Source organism: Loxodonta africana, chromosome 5 (genome assembly GCF_030014295.1).
Source record: "Loxodonta africana isolate mLoxAfr1 chromosome 5, mLoxAfr1.hap2, whole genome shotgun sequence".
Taxonomy (NCBI): Eukaryota; Metazoa; Chordata; class Mammalia; order Proboscidea; family Elephantidae; genus Loxodonta; species Loxodonta africana.
Window position 1 is genome coordinate 87,416,832 of NC_087346.1, and position 16,565 is coordinate 87,433,396.

General features: G+C 38.3%; 1 pseudogene; it reads right to left on the minus strand.

Moving 5' to 3' along the window:
* LOC100665991 (UDP-glucuronosyltransferase 2B31-like) overlaps positions 1–16,565 on the minus strand; it is a 129,242-nt pseudogene that overhangs the window by 45,324 nt on the left and 67,353 nt on the right.

Here is a 16,565-nt window from a genome sequence, read left to right on the forward strand (position 1 = left end):
GTAGCTCTTCACCACTACACCACCAGTGTTTGCAATTGGATAGTAAGACATAAAATAAAAGGAGTAGTTCCCTTGATTAGGAATGATAGGTGGGGCCCAAGAAGTGTAGCCCAGTGCCTCTGAGTTATAATGTTAAAAGCTCCTGTAATAATCTCTCTTATTTTTGGCCTTAACTTAGCAATTCACAGACTTTAATACCTACCCCACTTTGGCTAGGAAAACCAGAATGCTATTTAAACCTTTTATATTGATTCTTCTCTCTATTGCATAGAAAAAGTAAATGGCAGAGAAAGAGCCAAATTTTGTTATGTGCAACCATTTTAAAAGCTATGCACCTGATGAGTTGGAATCGACTCGACGGCACAGGGTTTGTTTTTTTTTTTTTTAAATGCATTTTAAAGCATTTGATAAGGTGAAAAGATCTCCAAAAAAGTCTTTGAATATCAGCAATCAGAACCTTAGGATGAAGAAATAATGAACCCCAGAGAAGGAAGAAACCATTCCTTTGTAGTTTCTTCTGCCTGATAAGAGATAGTTTAAACATCTGAATGGAGGAATGGCATAGCTAACATTTTTGACACCTGGAAATATTTATAACACTCTTCTATATGACAACCTAGGAGTCCCTGGGTGGCATAAACTGTTAAGTGCTCCACTACTCACTTAAAGGTTGATGATTTGAACCCACCCAGAAGTCCCTCAGAAGAGAGACTTGGCAATCTGCCTCTGAAAGATCACAGCTGCGAAAACCCTATGAAGTGCAGTTCTACTCTGTACACATGGGGCTTCCATGATTTGGAATCTGCTTGACAGCATCTGGTTTGTATTGGTTTTCCTTTCTACAGGACAAAGATATTTTCAGTAATAATTGCAAATGAAATTAATCATGACAATAATGGTTGGAAATTAAACAATGAATATTTTCATTATTAAACTTTTTCATCTTTTATTAAACTTTGAATCATGTCACTAAAAAGTAAAAAATTAAATATTACAATACAAAAGAGAAAAAGTAATGCATTAATGCTTTTTTCTTACATTAATATTCGTTTGTTTTTGTTTTTAAGTGGGGGATAACCTTATACCTACACACTAGTCTGAGACAATAATGAAGCTGGACGTGTACTACCTATGCCAAATTCCTATTCAGTTCTGTTTTTAAAAAATAACTTCTGCAGGTGTGTTAATGACATTGTCCAAATTGATTTTCTTTGCAATTCTTAGACCATACGGTCAGATATACCAATCTATATCTACTCGTGGATGATCAAACAATCCTTTCATTCATTTTAATTTTAAAAGTTTTTTTTCCCACATATATATATACGTATATTTAGGAAATGCCATAAACATGAAGGTACATTTGGCAGAAATCATAAAAATCCCACTATATATTAAATTCCACAAATTGTAATATTTTCCATGTGGTTGTCTCCTCAGGATTTTTCAAGCAACTTTGAAATGTCTCGGCAGTCAAAAATATTTAATACAAATAAAAACTTGAAGTTTTCACATAGAATGACAGAATTAAGGTAACTTTCTTCACCTTTACCATCTGTGTGCTCCTTTTGTTTATTTCCCATCTAATGTTTAATCGCAGGCATATGTAAGTATCACAGTGGATGGAGACAAAAATCAATGATTATGAACTTAATCTTGAAAAGAACACAAGAAGCAGAGTCTTTCTATGTTGGAGAGTGGCAATATAATTAGCAATAAAATTAGGAGTTTTCTGAATTAATTTCCACGTAAAATGAAATATTTATTAAAAGATATGTAATACAAATATGCTAATCAGAACTTTCATATTTAATCTTATAATCCAACAATACTCACAGCCTTTATTCAACAATAAGAATAAAGCGGGAGGGACCTTGGCAGGGACATGTCATTCTGGTGTTTTTTATTGGTAAAGCTTACCATCCAACCAGCTAGCAAAGAGAAACGATTAAGGGTTCCAGAGTCAATAACATAGAGCAGAATTCAGAGCTGAGATACAATAACTCAAAAACTAGCACAACAGACACTATTCAAATTTTTCTTGTATATTGACATCCCAAAAGCTTTTGTGCTTTTGAGCACTGCCTTTTGATAAGATTCAGATGAGTGAGAGGCGTGGTTTTCTTCTGAAAACAAATATGTGAAAGTGGGGTCTATAGAAATCTAATAATAGAGTCCTGACAAAAGTCAGCTTATAGAAGGTCCATTAGGTCTGGAGTCCCACCCGTGGTCAATTCCCTGTTCCCCAAATGTATAGTCAGAACACTAGCAGGTTGGATTGCGGGTGGCAGCAGTAGCTAGGTCACTTGGCTCATGACAGTCCATTCTGTTGGGCAATCCCATCACCACTCTGTTCATGCACCCAGCAAACCAGCACTGCGGTGACCAATAATTTGGTGCCTTCCCTACGATGAGTAATAATTTTTACCAGTTCAAAGTGTATGAAAATGTATCTTGTTGATTTAATTGGCAAATCCTTCAGTATTAAACTGGTTGATCTTTTTTTTTTTTTTTTTTTTTGTATGTTTAACATCCACTCAGGTGTTTTACTCTATGTCCATGTAAGCACTCAAGTTTGATTTTGGTGTTTTTCTGCTGACTCTAATTTGGTGTACAGAGGTTACAAAAGGCAAATTTGTTATCTATAATACTCTAGAATCCCAGGTCATGGATGACAGTGGCTCAAAATGACTGGCAAAGACACAAGATCAATAAAGCTAAGGTCAACTCTGGAAAAAAATTAAAAATCTGAGGTCACGGAAGATAAGATTTAGACAGGAGTAAATCAGTTATAGTGAGGACATGCAGGTTGCAGGAGTCAGGATACAATGAAGTAAAAGTCATGGCAAACATGTTGAATAAACTCAAAAATACAGCAATGAAGTACAGAATGGGAGATTAAAACCAGGAAAACAATTAGAAGCAAAAGACCTTTAGAAGTACAGCAGGTTGTTAGGAGGGCCCTAATGTAAGATGTCAGCAAAGAACTTATATACTAAGCCATTATCTGGCAACTCCTAGAGCCTTCAGGTGATTCTTACTAGAGGGACTATCAGTCAAGTTTCACCTGGAAAAACAAATTTAAAATAAGTAATTAGATGCTTACAATACCATTTTCCAGTGTGCTAGAAGAACAAAAGTCTGGAAAGATCATCACCTATTTCAGGTTTGCCTGCTATTCAAAAATTCAGGATATTTCTACTAATGCTGCTTAGGTCAGGAAACCCCATCATGGTTCACAGCTATTCCACAGCCTTGGGGTGATTGTCGTGGAAAATGCCACGTACCATAGCGAAACATCATATCTCCTAAAGCCCATTCAACTTCCCACTACTGCTCAATGAAGAATAATTTGACTTTTTCCTCTGTTGTGTTTTCCCAATCCTAAAAGAGTGCATCTCATTGACAGACTGTGACTCATATCCAGGACCCTAAAGCAAGGACCGTAGAAAATTTAATTCCAAGTGAAACCTGGGAGAACATAAAAGACAATGGTCAATCCTGGTGCCAAAAATGATGACCAAATAATTTCCAATACAAACACAGAACCCCATCTCAGAATTTGTTGCTAGGCAAGATAGAAACAAGTTAAAAGAAGGTCTAGTAATGTCATATCACCTTCTCGTAATCAGATCTACCCAGAACCTTCTCCAGTTTCACATAAGTACACACTTTCAGAATCTAAGTTTCTTCAGGAATTGGAAAACTAATTTGGCCATTGCAAATAATTTGGTCAAAATCATGGGACCGGCACCTATAACTCATATTTTCCTACTCAATCAACAAGCAACTGTGTTTAACTCTTTTTCATCTTTATTTAAACAATTTGACTCAAAATTCTTTTACCCAACAACAGGCAGGTTATCTGCCATGTATAGCATACCATGTCAGGCACTCTAGTGAATAATAATATTAATAAAATACTGAGGAGGCAGAGCCAAGATGATGGAATACACAGGCACACCAGGAGAGCCCTCTTTATGATAAAGACCAAAAAAAACAAGTGAAATGAATATATTTATGACAAGCTAGGAGCCCTGAGCATCAAAGGCAAGCTTAGAAAATGAACAGAGTGGCAGAGGGAGGAAGAGATGGTTCAGAAGTGGAGGGGAGTTACCGGACCTGAATCGCGGGGAGCCCTGAGGCACCATTCCTGAGAGGTGGCAGCAGGCTGGTACTAGCATTCGGCCACAGTTTCCTTAGGGAGAAGTAGCCAGCCACACAGCCTATTCACACCTCTGCAACCAAAGAAAAATGGTGCTCTCGGCAAAAGCTGAGTACTTGCGTATACTCTACCACCACCCCCGCCCCCCGCCACAGCCAAGCCAGCTTCCAAGGCTGAATTATCTGGGTCTGAGATAGGCACTTTTGAGTACCTACAGCCATCCTTTCAGCCTTCAAGAAGGAAAAGTTGCAGTTGGGGGAAAAGATAATTTGCCAAATCCAATAACTGTGGTAGCTCAGGAGAGAAGCAGCTTCTGTCCAGACATATATGGTCTGTGGACTTTGAGCACCTTTCCCCTCTGCATGGACTTCTGTTGGCCTATTTCAGGAGAATAGGCCCTTGTTGGAAGACTCCAAATGTTTCACCTGTGTGGCGGAGAGGTGGCTGTTTCATGTTTGAAATTGCTTTGCCTATTGAACAGGGTCCTCACCTACCCACAACAGGGGTCTAAGGCCTGGTAGCTCCACTCAGGTCACCCAGACACCCATGAAAGGGGTCCAAGGATAACTGGTACCTCCCAGTCCTTACAAACAAAAACATTGGGTGCCCATGGTCCATCTGCAGAACCCACCCACCTGCACTCTCTAGGGAAGAGGGACGCGCTTTCCTCAGAGATACTCAGGGGTCAGTTCTCAGCCCTCTGCCTTCTTCAAAGCCTGACACCCTGCTGCAATCAGATACTGGTACATACACCAATCACCTCTGCCCTTCTAAGACTATAGGACAGAGACTGTACCACACACTTCATGATCAGCTACCTGGACACATGAGCTGAATTCATACAAGAAAACTGAATGGACTCCTAGACTGATATACATGATAACAGCTCTAGCCATCTGGGGACACATTGTCAGAGCTCCAAAGGTGAAAATAATCAAGCTAGCACACTCAAGCAAACGATTTGGAATATCAAAATAAAACAAAGCAAGAAGCTACAAACCCAGTAAGCAAGCATAAACTAATACAATAACTTATAGATGGCTCGGACAACAGTCAATATCAAGTCACATAAAGAAGCAGACCATGATCACCTCAACAAGTCCACAAAACAAAGAATCCAGGGATCTTCTAGATGAAATTGCATTCCTGGAGTTACCAGAGGCTGAATACAAAAGATTAATATACAGAACACTTCAAGACATCAGAAAGGAAGTGAGGCAATTGGTAGAACAAGCCAAGGAACAAACAGATAAAACAATTGAAGAAATTAAAAAGATTATTCAGGAATATAATAAAAAATTGAATAAGCTGGAAAATCCATAGACAGATAGCAATCAGAAATTCAGAAGATTAACAATAAAATTACAGAAGTAGACAACTCAGTAGAAAGTCAGAAGAGCAGAATTGAGCAAGTAGAAGCCAGAATTTCTGAACTTGAAGATAAAGCACTTGACACTAATATATTTGAAGAAAAATCAGATAAAAGAATTTTAAAAAGTGAAGAAACCATAAAATCATGGGACTCTATCAAGAGAAATAGCCTACGAGTGATAGGAACACCAGAACGGGAAGGGATAACAGACAATACAGAGAGAATTGTTGAAGATTTCTTGGCAGAAAACTTCCGTGACATAGTGAAAGATGAGAAGATATCTATCCAAGATGCTCATCGAACTCCACATAAGGTAGATGTTAAGAGAAAGTCACCAAGACATATTATAATCAAACTTGCCAAAACCAAAGATAAAGAGAGAATTTTAGGAGTAGCTATGGATAAATGAAAAGCCACCTACAAAGGAGAGTCAATAAGAATAAGCTCGGACGACTTGGCAGAAACCATGCAGGCAAGAAGGCAATGGGATGACTTATTTAAAAAATTGAAGGAAAAAAATTGCCAGCCAAGAATCATACAACCAGCAAAACTGTCTCTGAAATATGAAGGTGAAATTAAGATATTTCCAGATAAGTAGAAATTTAGGGAATTTGTAAAAAACAAACCAAATGTACAAGAAATACTAACGGGAGTACTTTGGTTAGAAAATCAATAATATCAGGTATCAACCCAAGACTAGAACACTGGGTGGAGCAATCAGAAGTCAACCCAGACAGGGAAATCCAAAAAAAAATAAAACAAGATTTAAAAAAAAAAAAGCTCAAAACAGGGTAATGGCAATGTTATTATAAAAAAAGAAGACAACGTAAAAACAATAAAGAGGGACTTAGAAATGTAATCATAGGTCCTCCATATGGAGAGAAAGATATGGTGATACAAAGAAATAAAAGTTATTAAATTTATAAAAATAGGGGTAAATAATAAGATAACCACAAAGGAGACAAACTATATCCTACTCATCAAAATAAAATGCAAGAAAAAAAATAGAGACTTAGCAAAAACAAGATCAACAACAACCAATATGAGGAAAGGACAATACAGAAAGATAAACTACTCATCATATAAAATTAAGTGGGAAAAAGAACCTGTCAACAACCCACAAAAACACATCAAAATGATATCACTAAATTCATGCCTATCCATAATTACTCTCATAGTAAATGGACTAAACGCACCAGTAAAGAGAAGGAGAGTGGAAGAATGGATTAAAAAACACTATCCGTCTATATGCTGCCTACAAGAGACATACCTTAGACTTAGAGACAAAAAACAAACTAAAACTCAAAGGATGGAAAAATATGTATCAAGCAAACAACAATCAAAAAAGAGCAGGAGTGGCAGTATTAATTCCTGAGAAAATAGACTTTAAAGTTAAATCCATCATAAAGGATAAGGAAAGACAAGATATAATGATTAAAGGGACAATACACCAAGGAGATATAACCATATTAAATATTTATGCACCCAATGACAGAGCTGCAAGATACTTAAAACAAACTATCAGCACTGAAAAGTGAGATAGACAGCTCCACAATAATAGTAGAAGACTTCAACTCACCACTTTATGTGAAGGACAGGACATCCAGAAAGAAGCTCAATAAAGACACGGAAGATCTAAATGTCACAATCAACCAACTTGGTCTCACAGACATATACAGAACACTCCACCCAACAGCAACCAAGTATACTTTTTTTTCTAGTGCACATGGAACATTTTCTAGAATAGACCACATATTAGATCATAAATCAAGCCTTAGCAGAATCCAAAACACTGAAGTATTACAAAGCATCTTCTCTGACCATAAGGCCATAAAAGTGGAAATCAATCACAGGAAAAGCAGGGAAAAGAAATCAAACACTTGGAAACTGAACAACACCCTGCTGAAAAAAGACTGGATTATAGAAGACATTAAGGATGGAATAAAGAAATTCATAGAACCCAGTGAGAATGAAAACACTCCCTATCAGAACCTTTGGGACACAGCGAAAGCAGTGCTCAGAGGTGAATTTACATCAAAAAATGCACACATCCAAAAGAAGAAAGGGCCAAAACCCACGGAATCCTTCACTATTGCAACTCGAGGCTTGAATTTTTTCTTCAGTTCTTTCAGCTTGAGAAACGCCGAGTGTGTTCTTCCATCTCCAGCTCTTTCCACATGGCCTTATAATACTTCATTTTGTCTCCTCGAGAGGCCCTTTGAAATCTGCTGTTCAGTTCTTTTACTTCATCAATTCTTCCTTTCGCTTTAGCTGCTCGACTCTCAAGAGCGAGTTTCAGAGTCTCCACTGACATCCATCTTGGTCTTTTCTTTCTTTCCTGTCTTTTCAGGGACCTCTTGCTTTCTTCGTGGATGATGTCCTTGATGTCATTCCACAACTCGTCTGGTCTTCGGTCACTAGTGTTCAATGCATCAAATCTGTTCTTCAGATGGTCTCTAAATTCAAGTGGGATATACTCAAGGTCATATTTTGGCTCTCGTGGACTTGCTCTGATTCTTTCAGCTTGAACTTACCTATGAGCAACTGATGGTCTCTTCCACAGTCGGCCCCTGGCCTTGTTCTGACTGATGATATTCAGCTTTTCCATCGTCTCTTTCCACAGATGTAGTCAATTTGATTTCTGTGTGTTACATCTGGTGAGGTCCATGTGTATAGTCACCATTTATGTTAGTGAAAGAAGGTATTTGCAAGGAAGAAGTCGTTGGTCTTGCAAAATTCTATCATTCGATCTCCGGCAATGTTTCTATCACCAAGGCCATAGTTTCCAGCTACTGATCCTTCTTCTTTGTTTCCGACTTTTGCATTCCAATCGCCAGTAATTATCAATGCATCTTGATTGCATGTTTGGTCAATTTTAGACTGCAGCAGCTGATAAAAATCTTCTATTTCTTCAACTTTGGCCCTAGTGGTTGGTGTGTAAATTTGAATAATAGTCGTAATAACTGGTCTTCCTTGTAGGCATATGGATATTATCCTATCACTGACAGCATTGTACTTCAGGACAGATCTTGAAACATTCTTTTTGACGATGAAAGCAACACCATTCCTCTTTGAGTTATCATTCCCAGCATAGTAGACTATGTGATTGATTCAAAATGGCCAATACCAGTCCATTTCAGCTCACTAATGCCTAGGATATTGATGTTTACCTGTTCCATTTCATTTTTGACAATTTCCAATTTTCCTAGGTTGATACTTCATACTTCCCAGGTTCCGGTTATTAATGGATGTTTGCAGCTGTTTCTTCTCATTTTGAGTCGTGCCACATCAGCAAATGAGGGTCCCGAAAGCTTGACACCATCCACGTCATTAAGGTCAACTCTACTTTGAGGAGGCAGCTCTTCCCCAGTCATCTTTTGAGTGCCTTCCAACCTGGGGGGGCTCACCTTCCAGCACTATATCAGACAATGTTCCTATTCATAAGGTTTTCATTGGCTAAGGCTTTTCAGAAGTAGACTGCTGGGTCCTTCTTCCTAGCCTGTCTTAGTCTGGAAGCTCAGCTGAAACCTGTCCTCCATGGGTGACCCTGCTGGTGTCTCAACACCGGTGACATAGCTTCCAGCTCAACACAACACAAAAGCCCCCACAGTACGACAAACCGAGAGACACGTGGCGGGCAGCACTGTTTACAATCGCAAAAAGATGGAAGCAACCAAGGGGCCCATCCACAGATAAGTGGATAAATAAATCATGGTATATTCTCACAATGGAATACTAAGCATCGATAAAGAACAGTGATGAATCAGTGTAACATTTCATAACATGGAGGAATCTGGAAGGCATTATACTGAGTGAAATTAGTCAGTTGCAAAAGGAGAAATCTTGTATAAGATCGCTATTGTAAGAACTGAAGAAATAGTTTAAACCAAGAAGAAAATATTTTTTGATGGTTTTGATGGGGGGAGGGAGGGAGGCCAGGAGAGGAGTACTCACTGATTAGATAGTAGATAAGAACTACTTTACTACTTCAGGTGACAGGAAAGATGACACACAGTACAGGCGAGGTCAGCACAACTGGACTAAAACAAAAGCAAAGCAATTTTCCTGAATAAACTGAATGCCTCCAAGGCCAGCATAGCAGGGGCAGGAGTTTGGGGACCTTGGTTTCAGGGGACATCTAAGTCAATTGGCATAATAAAATCTATTAAGAAACATTCTGCATCCCACCTTGGAGAGAGGCATCTGGGGTCTTAAAACCTAGCAAGCGGCCATCTAAAATGCATCAATTGGTCTCAACCCACCTGGAGCAAAGGAGAATGAAGAACACCAAGGACACAAGGGAATTACGAGCCCAAGGAACAGAAAGGGCCATATTAACCAGAGTCTACATCAGCCTAAGACCAGAAGAGTTAGATGGTGCCAGGCTACAACCGATTACCACCCTGACAGGGAACACAACAGAGAACCCCTGATGGAGCAGGAGAGCAGTGGGATGCAGACCCCAAATTCTCATAAAAAGACCAGACTTAATGGTCTGACTGAAACTAGAAGGGCCCCAGTGGTCATAGCCCACAGACCTTCTGTTGGCCCAAGACAGGAACCATTCCCAAAGCCAACTCTTCACACAGGGATTGGACTGGACAGTGGGTTGGAGAAGGATGCTGGTGAGGAGTGAGCTTTTGGGATCAGGTGGACACTTGAGACTTTGTTGGCATCTCCTCACTGGAGGGGAGATGAGAGGGTAGAGGGAGTTAGAAGCTGGCAAAATGGACACGAAAATAGAGAGTGGAGGGAGGGAGCAGACTGTCTCATTAGGGGAATGGAAATTGGGAGTATGTAGCAAGGTGTATATAAGTTTTTGTGTGAGAGACTGACTTGATTTGTAAAGTTTCACTTAAAGCACAATAAAAATTAAAAAAAATAAGGATAAGATACTGAAACTACTCTCAAAGATCTTAAGATTTAGTAGGGAACAATAAACATCTATAGTGTAGCATAGCAAAAATTGGAATGTGACAAGTGTCAAATGTCAACGATCAAGTTCACGTAATTTTTTTTTTACAGTGAAAATAGCTTTTTTACGTACTCAAATTGTGTAAATAACTCATATTCCAGGTAAGTAATTCAGATAATACAAAAAGTATAAATAAAAGTGATATAAATTTTCACCATCCTATGGTAAGCATCATTAAAACTTTAACAATTATAAGATCATATAACATCTTATCTTTGTGAATCTGGACACACAGATATTTATTTTTACATAAATGATACATCATAATTCTATCAAATATGCCTTTTTAAAAAGTATACTCTTTTTTGGCCTTCCTCCGATTTCCTCCCTCCCCCTGCCCAACCAGCATGCAACGGCACCCCACCTTCCAGTGACTGGTGTTGACAACCTCATGTGTATCCTTCCCTTTCTTTCCCCACATACAAGCACGTACACATAATGTAAGGGAGGTTGTCATGATTTGTTTTACTAAAGTCTATCATATGTCATGGGGAATTATTTTTTTGATAAGTTGTTGAATTCTCTTGGCTAGAATTTTGTCGAGGATTTTTGCATCTAAGTTCTTGAAGGATATAGGTCTGTAATTTTCTTTTTTGGTGATGTCTTTACCTGGTTTTGGTATCAGGGAAATGCTGGCTTCACAGAATGAGTTTGAGACTATTCCATGCTTTTCTATGCTCTGAAATGCCTTTAGTAGTAGTGGTGTTAGCTCTTCTCTGAAAGTTTGGTGGAACTCTCCAGTGAAGCTGTCAGGACCAGGTTTATTTGGCTGGGAGTTTTTAAATTACCTTTTCTATCTCTCCTTTCGTGATGGATTTATCTAATTGTTCTACCTCTGTGTTAGTTTATGTAGATAGTGTGTTTCTAGAAATTAATCCATTTCTTCTAGGTTTTCAAATTCATTAGAGTGCAATTTTTCATAGTAATCTGATATGATTTTAATTTCAATTGGGTCTATTGTGATACCACCCATCTCATTTCTTATTTGGGTTACTTGTTTCCTCTTCTGTTTTTCTTTTGTCAGTTTGGTCAATGGCTTATCAATTTGGTTGATCTTTTCAAAGAACCAGTCTTGGTCTTGTTAACACTTTCAGTTCTTTTCCTGTTTTCTATTTCATTTAATTCTGCTCTAATTTTTATTATTTGCTTTCTTCTGGTGCCTGAGGCCTTCTTTCAAAGCTCTCTTTCTAATTGTTCAAGTTGTAGAGATAATTGTTTCATTTTGGCTCTTTCTTCTTTTTGGATATGTGCACGTATTGCTATAAATTGAACTCTGAACACTGAATGCTTTAGCTGTGTCCCATAGGATCTGGTAGGAAGTGTTTTCATTCTCATTTGAGTCTATGAATTTCTTTATTCCATCCTTAATTTCTTCTACAGCCCATTGGTTTTTGAGCAAGATGTTGTCCAGTTTCATGTCTTTCATTTTTTCTTCCTTGCTTTTTCTGTTATCAGTTTCTACTTTTATGGCTTTAGGGTCAGAAAAGATGCTTCAATGTTTTGTATTCTGTTAAGTCTTGCTTTCTGTCCTAACATGTGGTCTATTCTGGTGAATGCTCCATGCACATTGGAAAAAAAAGAAAGTATACTTGGCTGCTGTTGGGTGGAGTGTTCTGTATATGTTTATGATGTCAAATTGGTTGATTGTGGCATTTAGATCTCTGTGTCTTTACTGAGCTTCTTTCTGGATGTTCTGTCCTTCACCGAAAGAGGTGTGTTAAAGTCTCCTACTGATATTGTGGAGTTGTCTATCTCTCTTTTCAGTACTGTTAGAGTTTGTTTTATGTATTTTGAGCACCGTCGTTGGGTGTGTAAATATTTATTATGGTTATATCCTCCTGGTATACTGTCCCTTTAATCATTACATAGTGTCCTTCCTTATCCTTTGTGGTGGATTTTACTTTAAAGCCTGTTTTGTTAGGAATTAATGTTACCATTCCTGTTCTATTTTAGTTGTAACTGGTATGTTTGATATTATTTTTTCCATCCTTTGAGGTTTAGTTTGTTTCTGTCTTTAAGTCTAAGGTATGTCTCTTGTAGGCAGCATACAGATCCATTCTATCACTCTGTCTCTTTATTAGTGTATTTAGTACATTTATATTCAGCATAATTATTGATAGGTATGAGTTTAGTGCTGTTATTTTGATGTCTTTTTTTTTCTGCTCTTGACAGTATTTGTTCCACATAATTTTCTGTGCTAAGTCATTTTCTTTATAGGTTTTCTTTCTTTTGTTCTTGCTTTTGTATTTGCTGAGTCTTTATGTTTTTTATTTTGTTGTGTAGGATTTGGAGTTTCCTTTTTTTTTGTGGTTACCTTAATAGTTACACCTATTTTTCTCCTTTCAACATTATCTTTTATTTCTTTATAACACTTAGTCTTCATTTCCATATGAGAGATCTATGACTACATTTTTTTACTCCCTCTTTTTTGTTTTAATGTTGTCCTCTTTACCCAATGACATCTCTGTTTTCTGGTTCTGAGTGGTTTATCTTGAAATTATTTTTGTGATTTTTCTTTCTGGGTTGGTGTCTGGTTACTTTGTCCCATGTTTTAGTCTTGGGTTGCTGTGTTACTGATTTTCTAACTAGAGGACTCCCTTTAGTATTTCTTGTAATTTTGGCTTGGTTTTTTGCAAATTTCCAAAACTTCTCTTTATCTGGAAACATCCTAATTTTGCCTTCATAGTTTTTTTTTTTTTTATATGAGAGACTCGGGTTTGGTTTTTTTTTTTTTTAATATGAGAGGCAGTTTTTCTGGATATATGATTCTTGGCTGGAAATTTTTTTTCCTTCAAGGTGTTATGCTATCTTATTGCCTTCTTGTCTGCATGGTTTCTTCTGAGTAGTCCGAGCTCAGTTTTATTGACTCTCCTTTGTAGGTGACATCCCGCTTACCCCTAGCCTATCTTAAATTTCTCTTTGTCTTTGGTTTTGGCAAATTTGATTGTAATATATCTTGGTGACTTTCTTTTGAGATCTACCTTACGTGGGGTTTGATGAGCATCTTGGATAGATATCTTCTCATCTCTCACAATTTCAGGAAAGATTTCTGCCAACAAGTCTTCAACAATTCTCTCTGTATTTTCTGTTATACCCCTCCTTTGTGGTACTCCAATTCCTCATAGGTTATTCCTCTTGTTAGAATTCCACATAATTCTTAGCGTTTCTTCATTTTTTTAAAATTCTTTCATCTGATTTTTCCTCCAATATGTTGGTGTCAAGTGCTGTACCTTCAGTTCCACTAATTCTAACTTCCATTTTCTCAGTTCTGCTCCTGACTTTCTATTGAGTTGTCTAATTCTGAAGTTTCTTCTGGATTTCTGTTTGCTGTCTCTCTATGGATTTTTGTAGCCTATTAAATTTCTCCTTATGCTCTTCTCAAATCTTCTTAAGTTCCTCTAATGTTTTTCCTGTGTCTTTCTTGGCTTATTCTTCATTTGACCTGATCTTCTCCCTGATCTCCTCCCTGATCTCTTTAAGAGTTCTGTATAGTAATCTTTAATAATTTACCTCTGGTAACTCTGGACAATTCTCTTCCTCCAGAAGACTTCTTGATTCTTTGCTTTGAGAGATTGGTGAAGCCATCATGGTCTGCCTCTATTAATGTGATTTGATATTGACTGTTGTTTCTGAGCCATCAATAATTTATTGCATTTATTTATCTTATGTTTGCTTACTTTGTTCTGGAAATGCTGGTGGCGTAGTGGTTGATATCTAAGCCGCTAACCAAAGGTCAGCAGTTTGAATTCACCAGGTGCTCTTTGGAAACTCTATTGAGCAGTTATACTCTGCCCTATAGGGTCACTATGAGTTGGAATCGACTCAATGACAATGGATTTTTCTTTACTTTTTTTGTTGTTGTTGTTACTCTGTTCTAGCTTCTTGTTTAGTTTTTTTTTTGATATACCCACATAGGCTGCTCGAGTGAGGCAGTCTGATTATTAGTGACTTTGAGGCAAATTATTTCTGCCACCATGAGGTTAAAGCTGCTAATATGTAAAAAAGCTCAGGAGTCCATTTAATTTTCTTATATGAATTCTGCTTAGGTATCCGGGTAGTTGATCACCAAGTGTGTGGTGAAGGCTCTCTCCTACAGTCATAGATAAGGAGGGGTGATTGGCGTAGGCACAAGTATCTGGCTAAAGTGGGGATCACACAATGAGCAAGGCAGGGCCTTGAAAATAACCCTTGAGAGCATGTAATGAAAACATGTCCGTGTTCCCCAGAGCACATAGGAGGGTGGGTTTTGCAGCTAGACTATGGGCACTCAATCCTGTTGGGTGTAAGGACTGGGAGGCAACACTCATCCTTTGACTCTTGTCATGGGTGGCTAGGTGGCATGGGTGGAGCCACCAGTCCTCAGGCTTCTGATGTGGGTATGTGAGGACCCTGTTTGATAGGCAGAGTGGTGTCAAATATCAAAAACATACATCTCCATCATACAACTGAAGCATTTTAAGTTAGATTTTGTATATACCCTATTGTACTGTGCTAAAGAGGCTCTATGATGTTGAAATGGGCCCACAAGGGTATATGCAGAGGTGAAAGACATTCAAAGTCTGTGGACCCCTTATGACTGTGCCTAAGCAAAGGAGCTGATTCTGCCCTGAGTTCGTGGTTTAGGGAAGCCAGCAGATTATTTTTTTCCCCTATCTGTTAATCTGTTCCTTCTCCAAGGCTGAGGGAATGGCTCAAGACATTCAACATGTCCTACTTGCAGTCCAGGAAATGGAGCTAACACTAATGCCAACTCGGGACCCTGTGCAGAGTGGGGAGGAGTTAGATAAATGGGAGAGAGTTTTTTCCAAATGGGTGGTTTTTGCTCTGCACAGTAGACTAGACACAAGTACTTACCTTTTCACAATTGCACACCCCTTTTCACTGATTCTCTTTTTTTCACCGATTCTAGAGGTGTGTGTGGACTCTCCTTCACTCGGTCTCTTCCGATGTGGAAAATGCATTCCAAATGCCACTGCTTGCTTCACTGCACTTGCACCAATGGATCCGGTCGGCTAGGAGCTGGTTCCTGTCTGTTCAGGCCTGGCAACTCCTCACTGCTTCTGAACAATTTTTGCCTCCCCCTGCCGCTAATTTCGATTCCTCAACTTTGTCTTTGACTGTCAAGGCTCCCAGATATTCTTGTATAATCAAAACACTTGTTTTTTTTGGGGGGGTCTTTATTGTAAGAGGAGCCATAGGAAGCATCTGACTACTCTGCCATTTTGGCTCCGCCCTCTATTTTTATTTCTTAAATAACGATTTAAGAATTTTCAATCTTACATTTTAAGATTTTTTCATTATATTTGGATGTTAGTCATCTTTACCAAAAAAAAAATAAATTAAATTTTTCTCAACCTGGACCACTTTGACCTTATATAGTGTCCCTGAAGTTCAGGTTTTAGGAAGACCTTGAAAATACTTCTGGTTTGATTTTCTATATATATATATTTTTTTTACTCCTTATGTTGTAGATGATTGAGATTTTTCATAGAGGGCCTACTTTGAAAAGAAAATGATAATTTTATTATTTTACCTATGCCAAAGTGTTCAATGTTTCCTTATTAGGGGTGTAAGACAGATGAGACAGCAGATTTTTTTTTTAATTGTAGTGAAAATATACACAACAAAACATAACACAATTCAAAAATTGTACATGTATAATTCAGTGACAGTGTTTGCATTCTTCAGGTTGTGCAACCATTCTCACTACCTGCAGCGTGATGGATCACTGTTGTGTGGCCTTTCTAGCCAGGGTCCTATAACTCACAGCCAAGTGACTGGGTGAGAATGAGTAATAGGGTAATTGTGGCCCACCAAAGGAATTGGCCATTTTTGTCATTCCGTTGGGCTCGAAATGATCCACTCCAGAGGCAAGAAAGAGGAGATATCACCACCATCAAGGAAGAACAGCCAGGAACCAGTACATCCTTTGGACTCAGGATCTCTGCACTGAGAAGCTCCTTGAATCGGGAGACAGACAGAGAGAGAGAGAGAGAGAGAGAGTAACACTGAAGACAGCAAGACTCAGTAGCGGAGACCCGGCAGCAGGAGAC